At 48.7% G+C, this 12807-nt stretch overlaps 1 pseudogene; it reads right to left on the bottom strand.

Annotated features, from left to right (window-relative positions):
* Positions 1-10410: 10410 nt before the first annotated feature.
* Positions 10411-11870, bottom strand: LOC133282813 (G-protein coupled receptor 35-like; annotated as a pseudogene).
* Between the last annotated feature and the right edge of the window lie 937 nt (positions 11871-12807).

The raw sequence follows: 12807 nt of genomic DNA, 5'->3' as shown, positions 1-12807 counted from the left end.
AACATGCACGCACACACATCCCCACTCACAGACCCCCCTATACACACACATGCACACCCCCACCCCCACTCAAATAAACTCACACACCAACACCCCCCCTCCCATTCACTCTACTCTCTCCCTACCCACACCCCGTGGACACGTCACCAGCACAGCCCCCACCCGCTTTTTATGCAATTCATTAATTTTGCTGAAAGAATAAATTTTCTCAGTGAAAAAAACATTTCCTGCTCCTGTGTGTGTGTACGTTGGGAAAAAACGAAAACTTTTAAAGTCGGAAAACGCTTTTTAGGTGAGGGGCATCATCATTTTGCTGCATTCATTACTGAGGGTCAGTGACTACTGAGTGTTTTGTTCTCTTCAGTGATTATTTTAATTGAATTGTTTATGCAATCAGTGATTTGGGGGCAGGAGTTTGGGCTGCGTGGGCAGGGCCGAGCAGAGGGGGCTGGGGGAGGGGCTTGGGCTGGGGGCGTGACCAAGAAACAAAAGAATGTAGGTGAAAACAAAAGATTTTGGCTAATTAGCATAATCAGTAGCTCATTCATTGGCTTAATTAGGTGAACTGATAATGAGCTTTACTCATCAAGTTATTCATTTAATTTGTTTGCTTAACCAATTAAATAACAGAATTATTTTGAGCTAACAAGATTTTTCTCAAGAAAAAAAAAATTTTCCTGGTCCTGCGGGCACATCAGCAAAAAACGGAAAAAAAAAAAAGAAATTAAAACTATTTTTTTACAATTATAATTATTTTGCTTAATATATTAATTAGGTTCATTGACATTGTACTATTTTGTTTCCTTAGTTGATTATTTTAAATAGATTTTTATTCTAATTAACCTTTTGGGGGGAGGGGGGTGAGCCGAAAAACAAACAAAAAAAGCTAATTAGCATAATAATGGATGGATGAGGTGAATTAATGAGCTTAATCAATTTATCAGTTTGCTTAACTGAGTAACAGAATTTTTGAGCTAATTAGTTTTTTTCAGGAAAAAAATAATTATCCTGGTCTTGCAGGCATGGCAGGAAAAACCTAAAAAGTATTTTTTTTTTAATAAAAAAATTTTAGGCAATTAGCATTATTTTGCTTAATTAATTAGGGTCATTGACTGCTCATCTGAAGTCATTATTTTGTTTACTTAGACCATTACTTTAAATATTTTTTTAATCTTTTTTTTTTTTTTTCTGGAGGAGGCCTTTATTAACCCCACACCTCCCACAGCTCCCCCACAGCACAGACAACACTTCCAGGCCTTTATTAACCCCACACCTCCCACAGCTCCCCCACAGCACAGACAACACCCCGAGGCCTTTATTAACCCCACACCTCCCACACCACAGACAACACCTCCAGGACTTGCATTCTCCCCCCCCGGCCCCATATCCAGCCCAGACCAATCATATCACTAAAAACAGAATAAAAAGGCAAGCAACCTGAATACAACTTGTATAAAAGTCAGCAAAAAGTGACTAAAAACTAAATACAAAGTGAATTAAACTGAAGAAATTCAAAGAAAAGTGAGTAAAAGTGATTACACCTTATGAAAAGGGGGAAAAAAAAAGAACAAAAGAGAATAAAAAACTTTATGGGTCGTGAGTTGTGGGTCTATAGGACATCACGGGGAAGTGGAGGGTGCCCATGGGGTGCTACAGGCAGCCATGGGGCAGTGGGGGGGGTCACTCTGGGGTCTCTTTGTGTCACTGGGGGTTGTTTCAGGCATCCCTGGGTCACAAGGTCCATATGGGTCTCTGTGAAGGGTCCATGGATTGCTGTTGGGTGTCTATTGGTTGCCATACATGCCCATGGGATGCCTATAGGGTGTATGGGGCTCTATGCAGTGTCCATGGGTTTCTCTGTGGCGCTATGGGGCATCTAAAAAAAAAAAACCACCCAAAACCCAACACCGAGTTACTAAAAAGGACTACAAAGTAAATAAATCTGGAGAACAAAAATGAACACACAGCAAATAAAGCTGACTAAAACTGCATAAAGTCAGTAAAAAGCAAAGTGAATAAAGTGATTATAAAAAGTAAAGTAAACACAAAGGAATAGAAGTGAATAAGCCTGAATGAATGTCAAATAGAAGCGAATGAAATTTCATAAAAATGAATGCACATGAAAACCCTGGGGTACATATGGGGGGCACGTGGGGAGCGGGGGCCCTGTGGGGTGCCATGGGGGTTGATGATGATGTCATCCCAGTCCTAGTGACATCACGACACCGTAAGTCACAACGGCAGTCATGGGGCCATATGCGGGTGGCTATGGGCTCTGTAAGGGTTGCTCTGGGTGTCTACAGGTCACTATGTGGTGCCTGGGGGTCACTGTAGGGCACTGTGACATGTCCACGGTGTGCTAAGAGTTGCTGTGGCGTGTCTATGGGTCGCTCTGGGACCCTATGGGATGTCTGCAGGGAGTCTCTGAGGTCGCTATAGGGGATCTACTGGGGTCTACGGGATGTCCACGGGTTGCTCCGGGTTAACTGGAAAAAAAAGTTACTGAAAGTGACTAAATCAGAAGAAAACTGAATCAAAACTGAAAGAAAACTGAAGAAAAAAGTCAATAAAATGTCAATAAAGCGATTAAAAAGTAAAAAAAAAAAAGAATAAAACTGAATAAACCTGAATAAACCTGAATGAAATGCAAATCAAATGAAATAAAAATGAAAGTGCATCAAAGAGTCAACTGGTGTTGGGGTACTTATGGGCTGTGGGGGCCCTAGGGGGTACTTCGGGGTCCCTACGTGGCTCGCTGTGTTGGGTGGGCCGCCTGTCCCCTGGGGAGTATGGGCTGCCGGGCATGGAGGGCCAGGAATACTGGGAATGTCGCTGGGATCAGCACCGGCAGCCGCTGCCTCAGGTGCTGCTGCAGCCTCTGGACCTCACTGGCACTGTGGGGCGGCTGCTGCTGGGCTGCACCCCAGGGTGCTACCGGCCATCACCCACTGAGAGATTTCCTGCGCCTCCGGGATGAATCCGGGATGATGGCAATGACGACAGGAACGCTGGAGGTTCGCTGCTGAGCACCACACACCTTGGGGCTGCCACTGCAGCGCAGGGAGCTGGTGCCCGCCTTCGATGCGCAGAGGTTTCGGCAGGGTGAAGGTTAATCTATCTTCATCCTGACCCACGGGCTCTTCCTCATCATCCTCCTCATCATCTCCACCCCCACAGAGGTGCAGCAGCACCGGGTGACGCCGGCGCTGAAGCAGGAGCTGGGGCTCCACGATGGAGCCCACAACAGCAGTCTGGTCCTGCAAGTACAAGTGTCCAACATCACCACCTGGTGGCCACCACCCGATATTCCATATTAGAGGGATGGAGTCTGGGACGTGGCGACGGAGAACATGTCCTCACCCACCGTGTGCTGCACCACCCCATTCCTCATCTTGTCCCCCTATGCGCCGTCTGCTTTTCCCCACCGTCGACATTTTGTTTCACCCACCACCACCATTCCCCTCCCTTCTTCTATCCCGTATCCCACTACCCACCCCTTTCTCATCATCTATCCCATTTAACTGCCATTATCCCCCCCCCTTCACACCATCTCTCCCCCCTAACAGCCATTCTCCCCCCTTCTCCATCATCTCTCCCATTTAAACCACTTTCCTCCCTCATCACCCCCATCTTCCCGCCCACCAAAGCCGGAACAAACCTTCGCCCAGCAACTCCTGGACGTTCCCCCCGCCGACCTAAACCCCGCTAATCTTCATAACCGCGCATATACAGAAAAGAAAACCGCGTTTCAGCCCTCGCTGCCTTCTCCTCCTTCCTTCCCGGCTCCCGCCATCGCTCCCTCACACGAAAGGACACCGCTGATTGGCCGCCGGTCTCTAGGCGGGAAAGCGGCCCCTCAGCAGCGGGCTGTAGCTAACGGAGAGGCGGACAGGAACTGGCCGACGCTGACCCTCCGACCCCTTCGGAAGGCTTCGGCTCCGTCCCCTTCGGAAGGCTTCGGCGGCTCCGCTCGGCTCCGCCCCCTTCGGGAAGCTTCGGCTCCGCTCGGCTCCGTCCCCTTCGGGAGGCTTCGTCTCCGCTCGCCTCCCTTCGGGCAGAAGCGGGTATTCCCTCACTTTTGCCTTAGGATGTGCTGGGAAAAAGGGAATTCCGTCACTTTTACCTCACGAAGCAATGGAAAAGAGGGAATTCCATCACTTTTACCGCATAAAGCATTTGGGGGGTGTGTAACGTTTGAACGGCCCACCGTGCCTCCGACGTCGCCATTTTTCGTCCCAAGATGGCGCTGGCGAGCGTGGTGCGGGCGGATGCTCTGCTCCGTCCCGTTCCCTTCTTCCGGGGCTCGCAGCGCCTCGGGACCCGGCCGGGCACCTCCCGCTCTGGCATCGCCGCCCCCCTCCTCCGGGAGCTGCTGCACAGACGCGGCATCTACCTCCTGCCTCCACCACCCTGGCCTTCGAGGTACGGAGATGGGGGGGGGAGACGGACACTGGGGGGTGCTGCTGATGCGCGGATTGACTCCACAACTCGTTAAAAGTTGTAAAGTAGGTATGCTTTTTATTCAGCGCTGAGACGCACGGGGATAATTCCTCAAAGTCATGCGTACCTCAGTGTTGTTTCCCTCTACATTTATTCTCTAAAGTTATATATATTCATAAGGTTGCACAATACGCCTATACATATTCATGTCCTATCCCCGCTTCCTATTATAATGAGCCAGAAGGTCCTCTGCGCCTGCGCAGTGCCCCCTCTGGTCATGGGCAGGGGTCTCAAGATGAAGTAAATGAGTCTTCCTCCTCTGGGTAGGGGTCTTCAAGATGAAGTAAATGAGTCTTCCTCTTCTTGCACTTTTCATCTTTTTTAGTCTTTACGTGTGGCCTTAGAGTTTGGTCAGTGTCCTAGCCGTAAATCCTCTACTTCTCCCCTTTATCAATAGAGTTTGATCAGTGTCCCAGCCGTAAATCCTCTGCTTCTCCCCTTTATCAGTAGATTCAGGCGTCTGCTTATTAACAGGACCGGAGGTCTCTGTTCTGCTTAGCAGGCATTTACAACAGATAGTCCTTTTGTTTAAACAAATTCCTCTAACCCGCTTGTACAACCCCCCTGTACAACCCCCTTGTACAACCCCCCTGTACTACCCCCCTGTACAACCCCCCTGTACAATGGTCAACCCTCTGTATCACTGCGACCCATGGAGAGCCCATAGAAACAGGTTGCCAGGCCCTCCCACAGCTATTTGATGTTTTTTTTCTGTGTGCAGGATCTTTCTCCTCACACCCCAAAGCTTTTCCAGCAGTCAAACACATCGGTTTCCCTCTCTTCCCCCAACAAAGGGGAAGTTTGTGACCGGTTGCAGTGATAGCACATGGAGAGGTGCTCCCCTGAAACAGGATGAAATGGCTGCATCCTCCCAGGAGGCTGTCTCCGAAAGGAGATGTCGTGGTTTAAACCCAGTCAGGTAATTCGTTCACTCACTTCCCCCCCTTTCGTGCCCTCCCCCTGCTCCCGGAGGGACGGAGAGGAGAATCAAAAAGAATGCAACTCCCACGGGTTGAGATAAGAACAGTTTAGTAACTAAGGTATAACACAGATCACTACTGCTACCATCAATGATAATAATGATAAAGGAAATAACAAGGGAAGAGAATACAACACCTCAGCACCAGCTGACCGATCACTCGCCCCCCAAGCCCGACCAAGCTCCGACCGATACCTCCTCCAACCCTGCAGTCCCCCAGCCCTTCTGGTTAACTCCCAGTTACCTCCTGGGCATGACGTGTGGTATGGAATACCTCTTTGGTCAGTTTGGGTCAGGTGTCCTGTCTCTGCTTCCTCCTGGCTTCCCCTCCTCCCTGGCAGAGCATGAGGCTCACAAAGTCCTTGGCCAAACCAAAACATCCTTGTTATCAGCTCTGTTCCTGAGCTGAAAGTCAAAACACTGCACTGCACCAGCTACCAAGAAGGAGAAAAAATGACTGCTACTGCTGAACCCAGGACAGGAGAATTGCCCTGTGAGCTGGAGAGCTGCCCCTGCAGTGAGTGCCCACCCCCAGAGAGGGAGGGGGAGCTGGGGACTTAGCACCTTCCTGCCTATCACCGGGGATGGAAAAATGTCCTGATCTGAAATGGTTTGGGTTGGGAGGGGCCTTAAAGCTCATCCAGGTCCAACCCCCTGCCTCAGGCAGGGACACCTTTCAGTAGAGCAGCTTGCTCCAAGCCCCTGTGTCCAACCTGGCCTTGAGCACTGCCAGGGATGGGGCAGCCACAGCTTCTCTGGGCACCCTGTGCCAGCGCCTCAGCACCCTCACAGGGAAGAATTTCTTCTAATCTCAGTCTCTCCTCGGCTGGCTTAAAGCCATTCCCCTTGTTCTATCCCTACAGGCCCTTGTCCAAAGCCCCTCTCCAGGTTTCCTGGAGCCCCTTTAGGCACTGGAGCTGCTCTAAGGTCTCCCCTTCAGGAGCCTTCTCTTCTCCAGGCTGACCCAGCCCATCTCTCTCTCTGTCTGGCTCCAGAGCAGAGCTGCTCCAGCCCTCACACCACCACCATGTCTGTGAGAATTGTTCTTCTGAGCCCTCTGCAGCTGAATGGGAATTCCACTGAAAAAAAGACATTTCTTGTTTAAATAAGTCCCTGCTTCCTGTCCTGCTGCCACGGAAGTGACCAGAGTGCGAACATGAGTACTAGTTATTTCAGTGGAGCTGAAGGCATTTCAAAAGTACCAGAACTGACACTCATGCTTAGTTTGCCTCACTCCTGTTTCTTTCCTCCCTCCCTTTCATTTAACCCCAGTTTGTGTTTCCTTCCTCCTCCATCCCCCTTGTTTGGCTTCGAGTTGAGCTCAGGTCCGGTTTCACTCTAGTGCTTTGGCATGTTCTGTGCAGCCCTGAAGTGGAGCAGAGCTGGGGCCTTTTGAGGTTCCAGAGCAATCTCAACAGCAGGGGAAAATGCTCGGGCCTCTGTTTTGAGCCAGACTCAGATCCTGCAGCTAGGAGTTACGTGAGCTGTTACAACCAGGTGATAATGGAAAAGGGATGCCTAAACCCAGCTCTTATCCTTTCCCCTTATAGTGGTGCTCAGGAGAAGGCAGCCAGCATCCTTGCAGCTCAGAATGCTTTTGGAGATACGCCTCAAAAGGACACCTGTCCTCTTCTTCATTCCTGAGCTGTCTCCGCATCATTTCTCATGAGTGATCAGAGCGATCATTAGTACATCTCTTACTAGTTTCAGCTGCCACTGAATGATGCCCTTGGTGGTAGCATTTAGTGGTCTGCAGCAAGAACCAGAGTCAGGGGTCTGCATGTTGCCTTTCAAGGATTGAGAAAGCTGGTTTGTGTCTCAGCAGCGTTACAGCTTCTGCCACAGTTCCAGGCTCAGCGATGCCGTGGCAGGAAATGGGATCAGCAGCCATGTAAAATAAAGAGGAGAGCTGTGTCCAGTCTAGGGAGTGATTTGATCGCCCTGGCGCTAAGGTCAGTGTTGCTGTTTGCCCTCCTGTTTTGGAGGAGTTAATGCAGAAGTATATTCCAGGTGCAATTGTTCATGGACAGAAAAGACCTGGGAGGTTTGAGGTGTCTTGTTTTTTCCCTGCAAGGGGAGCATGGCTCCATGGGTGCAGGTTCCTGAGGCTCGAAAGCATCCTGAGCAAGCAAACCCTAGGACAGTGCTTGCAGCATCTGTGTGCATCTGCAGCTCTTGGCTAGCTTTGAAAACAATGCTGCTGCAGGAATCATGCCAGGAGACCTCTTCAGAGGTGAGGGAATGTGCTGCAGCTAATACCTGGGGCAGCTTTGTGATTTGGACACAAGGAGGAAGTTAAGAGCCCAGAAGATACAATAATCAACCACAACAGACAACAGGGAGAACTGGCAAAGGCTGGGACAAGCCTTAAGTGTACAAAACATGCCTAATGGGGCCAGTATGAAAATGAGCCTTTGAAAATACACCAGCTCCAGCCCTCTCTGTTTCTCCACCACAGCTGGGGAGAGGGAGTTTGTCTTGGGCAATCTTATTTCCCCTTCCTGCTTTCCAGGTTGTCTTAAAGTAGCTTCAGAAGTGATTCTGCATTGTCTGTCTGTGCGTTACAAACCAGCCTTTGAGATTAATTCCTTGTTATTAGAGTATACTCAGCATAGAGCTTGGTTTCAATGCTTCTCTTGCATTTCCAGGGACTGATTTTGCTTTTCTTAGGCTGCTTGTTGGTGGAAGCTCACTGGAAATAGGACAAGGTGCCCCACGTCAACAGGCAGAAACCAGGAACGTGACAGGGGTTGCAGAGCAAGTAAGTCGTTTGCTTTCTGAGTTAACAGTAGGAGAGCAGGTTGATACGGCTCAACCTTCATCTCTCTACAAAGGAATGAACATTTTCGTGGTCATCTGTTTGGGACAGGCATTCATTGTAACCAATGAGATGCAGAAGCCCAGAAGGGGATCCTACAGGAAAGAGCATTTTTGAAGGCTCTCTGTGCTGTTTGTGAAAGCAGAAGATGCCTTCCTTGCTGACCACCTCTTGCCTGGACATGTAAGTGTTGCCTGTCGTGAGCATTGACAGCACACCATAAAGGAGAACGGGCTAAGAGGGACCCTAAGCCTTTTGCTTTCCAAGAGTAGTTAATAGCAGTGTGTTTGCTGACAGCTACGAGGGTGACAACACTCACGCACCGCCTTAAGCAATGGATGATTTTTAAGTTCAGGCCCAATTTGTGTCTGGTTTCTTTCGCTCTCTTTGAAAAGAGACTTTAAAAGGCAGAATGAGGACCAAGCAGTGTGTGCTGCTGTGATTAAGTTGGTGACGTGTGCTCTGCTTGCAGTGAAAGACCATTAATGTCAGAGCGTTGGATAACCCGTCGAAGAAAACTGGGACAGAAATGATCAACCGAGTGACCTGAATGGTTTCATCCGTTTCTCTGCTGAGCTTCCATCATACTGGGTCCTGTGCCAAGGTGTTGACACAAAGCAGTCAGATCTAATGTTCGGGTGAGGAGTGTTTTCTGTGATGGGAGTGGTTGTTTCCTATGTTGTTTGGCTGGTGTCTTCAGCCAGTGTCTTCAGCGTGTGACCTGCAGACACTAGAAGGTGACAGGACACTTTTAGGGGAACTGTTTGTAAGCTGTCACCAAGAAACTTAGTTGTCTGTAGGTTTAAATGAGCACAATATGGATTTGCATTCCCTGGAAGAATGTTTTAGGTGTTGACAAGTCAGAAGAGGCTCAGAGTCAAGGCCCGTGAAGCCAAAGGAGATACAGCTATCACATGCATTTCAACAACTCTCTAATGTTTCCCATGCTGACTCTGGGGGGCACTTCCTTCTAGTGCCCAAGATTTCCATTTGTGGCTTAACTGTTTTGAGCTGCTCTGTTGTCACTTCCCTGTGGGGTTGGAGGATACATGATGCATAGTCAGCAAGCGCAGGTATTATAGAGATTTGTAGTCGGAAAGCCAGCCATGTACATCAATGCGTGGTCCGGGATCCAGCTAGGAAGATCCCATCTGCGCAGATTTATGTCTGATAGGCACAACGAAACATTCTGTTCTGGGGTCTACAGTGCTTTGCAGGGCTCTGTTTTTTCCATGCAGTAATGGCTTTATTTATACCCGCAATGGTTTTAGTCTCACAAATGCCAGGGTGTTGCCACAAGCTGATACAAGTGTTAATGGGCAGGAATGGGGCAGTAATCTCAGGCCAGTGTCTTTAGTCCATGCACAACAATAGCTGTGTCCCGGTAATAGCTGCAAGCTTTGAAATTATACTGGCTGGCAGGAAGCTACCAGTGTATGGTCTGGTGTGAGGAGCACAGATGTATTAGGTTTGGCATTGTAGTACATGGTTTTTTTCTTGTTTTAAGTGACCCTCTGTATAGCAGCACCAGAAGTGGATTTGTGTACTGCTGTGTGGGTGCTCAGTTTCCTGTGTTTAATTGCATGTTATGTACCAATAAGTGCATGGTGGAAACAGTGGCCTTAGCATCTATTCTCCATCCCACATGGCTCTCCCTCATGAAGCTGCAATACAATGATCTAAGATCATAGTCAAAGCTGGAGTCAAGTCACGGAGGGCAGAAGGACAAAATTCAAGTTAATATCAGACCCTTTGGAGAGGGTTGCCCCTTTTTAGCAGGTACGCCTGCACCTACGATCATTGCAAGTACTGTAGAATGTCCCATTTCCTCTGCCTCAAAACTTCAGCAGCACTGCTGGCTCTTAACACTTACACTGTGCATCACCTTGTTTATGTCGTGATTTGATCTGGTGGTTGGGATGGTGGGCTAGATGAGCTTTGTAGGCCCTTTCCAGCCCAGACTATTCTCTGACTGTGTGATCTCTCCAGAGAGAAAGAGAGACAGCCCAGTAACACTGAAGATGTCTTATCCTGATGTTGCAGAGATGTTTTTCTTTGCAGGGGTTGCTGTTTTTCATCCCTCTTGCCTCCTCCTTCCACCCCGTACTTTCCTTTAGCAAGTGTATGTCTGCAAAGGATGAAGGTGATCTGTTTTTTCACTGCTGGTTTTGGACAATAGAAGGGCTTCATGGAACTCCTTGGTCACAAAGTAGTGGCAGACACTATCCAGGCAGCAGTTAGATGTGGCAACACATGGGGGAGATGTTCTTCATAACGTGGAGCATGAAACAGGTAGCTGCAACGCTATCCATTACAAACCTGGCAAGTAACCCAAAGAAGGCTGGCAGAAAACATACTAGAAATACAATCAGGTTTGCATAAATAATGTGAACAGCTTTCTGGATTGGTTTCTCCTCTGGTGAATTGCTGTTCAGGCATCTCTTAAGGCTCCTGATCGCTTCTGTGGAGCAAAAAGTCAAGGTTGCTAATGGAAGAATAAAAACGAAGAACATGGAAAGCAGGCTCAGAGCAGCAGGCACGGTGGTGTCCTTCTGGAAGCACAGGGTGGACTGGCTCTGCCGAATCTGTGCAGTGGAACTGTCGTGGTTTAAACCCAGTCAGGCAACTCGTTCACTCACTTCCCCCCCTTCTTGCCCTCCCCCTACTCCCGGAGTGACAGAGAGGAGAATCGAAAAGAATGCAACTCCCACGGGTTGAGATAAGAACAGTTTAGTAACTAAGGTATAACACAAATCACTACTGCTACCACCAATAATAACAAGGGAAGAGAATACAACATCTCACCACCAGCCAACCGATAACTCACCCCCCAGGCCCAACCAAGCACCGACCCATACCTCCTCCAACCCTGCAGTCTCCCAGCCCTTCCAGCTAACCCCCGTTACATCCTGGGCATGATGTGCTGTGGTATGGAATACCTCTTTGGCTAACTTGGGTCAGGTGTCCTGTCTCTGCTTCCTCCTGGCTTCCCCTCCCCCCTGGCAGAGCATGAGGCTCACAAAGTCCTTGGCCAAACCAAAACATCGCTATCAGCTCTGTTCCCAAGCCGAAAGTCAAAACACAGCATTGCACCAGCTACCAAGAAGGAGAAAAATGACTGCTACTGCTGAACCCAGGACAGGCACCAGTTATCACAGAAGCCCACAGAGAAGGGCTGCCTTTGATGGGTACCTGAAGGCCCTGGCTTTCAAGGGGTGTTTTATGGCAATGTATCGGTCAGTGGAGATAAATGTAATTACGTAGGTACTCACTGACATGTTGATGAAATACGTTGTCTCTGTAAACTGGTAGAGTTCATCCCGGGCTGACTTATTCCAGAGCAAATAAGCCCTAAAGGCAAGGTGCAGATGACAAAGCAGTCTGCAAAGACTAAATTGATTACATACACCCTTGTTTCTGTCCACTTCTTTATCTTGCAGAATAACACCCAGAGGGCAAGGGCATTAAATAGACCTCCAAAAAAGAAAATGACCTTATACAGAGCAAGTTCAAAGAGACAGACAGGGTGATAAAGTTCTGGACTGTGATACTGCAGTTGCTGGACACATTCATTGTCCTGTTGTGCAGAAGTCGTGTGATGTTCGGAGACCTGAAATAGGAAAAGACAGGGTAAGACTTTCCTCCTACCTCTTGATAGATGCATATCCCGTAGAAAGTAAGGTATTTAAGTAACTATTTACTTTGCCCATCACAAATGTGAATTTCAGTCTACAAAGCTGGCCTCCTCAGTCAGCCTGTAACTGGGATGCATCCTTTGTCACGCTTTGTGTACATTTACTCAGTTTAGGAGTAAATATCTCCAAGTACACTTCCAATAGGTCACGGCAGACAGTCTGTATTAAATAGTGGCATCTTGAATGGAGGGGTGGAATAGCAGTGAGAAGAGCCCCTATAGACAGTGAGGGCATTCTGTGACAATGGGATTCCTTAGGCCAGGCTGTGCACATGAGGTAAGATTACCCTTAGCTTGGTTATGAGCTAGGCAGGGATTGCAGCAGCCAAACCTAAAGCCCAGCACAACCCATGAGCAAAAGCTCTTCTAGCAGGTCTGCTGGCTTGGGAGACAGAGGAGCGGTGTGAAGGCCTGGAGGGGCATAGCAGGTGTCACTTGGTGGACATGATCATGCTCTGGCTGTAACTGGGCAGGTTTCTAAGCCTTTGGGCTGCCTTCAAAACCTGGAGCTCCTGCTCAAAGTTGAAGAAGAGAGATGAATCTTTGTTCCTGCATCCCAAAGGCATGCTTGAAACCCTAAGTGAGTGAGTCATGTAGCCGTCCACTCCTTGTGAGGGCAATGGGGGGTGCAAGGATTAACCTGATTGTAAGCCCATGCATTCCAGGAGAGAGTTCAATTCTGTGGATGTAAAGCAGACAGACACGCCTGAAAGAGGGAACACCAGTGCAAAACAAGGAGCTTGCCATTAAGGGCTGCATGAGATGGCTCCTGCTCAAGGCAGGCATTCTGCCACCCTGCCAAATCCATCAGATGTA

The sequence above is a fragment of the Pezoporus flaviventris genome, unplaced genomic scaffold (genome assembly GCF_033815535.1).
Source record: "Pezoporus flaviventris isolate CSIRO_AGI_PZ_B2104156 unplaced genomic scaffold, CSIRO_AGI_Pfla_v1 ptg000142l, whole genome shotgun sequence".
Taxonomy (NCBI): domain Eukaryota; kingdom Metazoa; phylum Chordata; class Aves; order Psittaciformes; family Psittacidae; genus Pezoporus; species Pezoporus flaviventris.
The sequence above is the reverse complement of the archived record's forward strand: the minus strand, read 5'-3'. Positions and strand labels throughout refer to the sequence as shown.